We start from the raw sequence: 1,316 nt of genomic DNA, 5'->3' as shown, positions 1-1,316 counted from the left end.
TACATAACGTTATAACGTAATACTATATAAGGTTATGCGCTATAACGTAATAGCATGCAAGCCTTAACGACATATCGTAGTACCACATTTCGTTCTTTGTACAGGGCACGTCGTTCGGTATGTCCTATGTCAACTCCCTACCTTTTCAAATCCAGTGCAATTATAGTTTTTCAATTTTCCAGGCCAAATAAATCTAATTTAGCGTATCTCCTCCGCCATTGGGGTTACGATGACATTTCGATGCGCGTTATACTCCACATTTGATTGTTTGTACAGGGCACATCGTTCGGTTTGCCCTATGTTAACGATCTTGCCTGTCAAGTCCTATGCAATTATAGTTTCTAAATTTTCAAGATCATGTAAATCTAATTGATCGTATCTTCGCCTCCATTGGGGTTACGATGACATTTCGATGCGCGTTATACTCCACATTTCATTCTTTATACAGGGCACATCGTTCGGTTTGCACTATGTTAACTCTCTTCCCTGTCAAATCCAGTGCAATTACAGTTTTTAAATTTTCAAGGCCAAATAAATCTAATTGCACGTATCTTCGCATCTATTGTGATTACGAAGACAATTCGAAGCGCGTTATACTCCACATTTGATTCTTTACACAGGGCACATCGTTCGGTTTGCACTACGTTAACTCTCTTCCCTGTCAAATTCAATCCATTTATAGTTTTTAAATTTTCAAGCAACCATTCCAAGCGAGCAACGCAGCGTTGAAGAATAGAATTGTAGAAACTATAAACAACAATGACTTCTTACTAACAATGTGTTACGTCGCGTGGGACATCTGCGCGCCATCCCTCGCTACCTGGCAGCCAACGGCCAACCTACAGTCTTCCCGATTCTCAATAGACCAAGGGACCCACCATAAAGACAGTAGCCTTTTTTTTCCAGTCAAATTGCATGTCTGGAGAATTCTCTAATTCTAGAAGTATTTGCAGTTTTATGGCTGGGTCTTGGAAAGGTCCTTGAGTTTATTAGGCGCTCTTAAGAATCACGGAGAAAGCGGACAGTCACTAGATGGGAAAAGCTAACACATGTCCATCGTAAAAGGCTGTTTTTGGTCAGGAGCAAAGTCCACCGCTGCTCTACGTTGGTGGGAGAATTCTACATATCCTGTTCATTCGAGTGGGTCATCACCAATCGGCATCGCGGTTCGTTACACTCACTTCCTGGACGAAAAGTGTGAATAACGAATCCGCGTTCTTCGGTCAAAGGACACACCCACACCAAGCTTTCCTCCGAGACACCTTAAGGGCAGTTCAGCATTCCAATTCCAATTCCAGTACAATTCTCGGGCGTTC

The sequence above is a fragment of the Bombus pyrosoma genome, linkage group LG8 (assembly GCF_014825855.1).
Source record: "Bombus pyrosoma isolate SC7728 linkage group LG8, ASM1482585v1, whole genome shotgun sequence".
Taxonomy (NCBI): Eukaryota; Metazoa; Arthropoda; class Insecta; order Hymenoptera; family Apidae; genus Bombus; species Bombus pyrosoma.
This window is presented reverse-complemented; position numbering follows the sequence as displayed.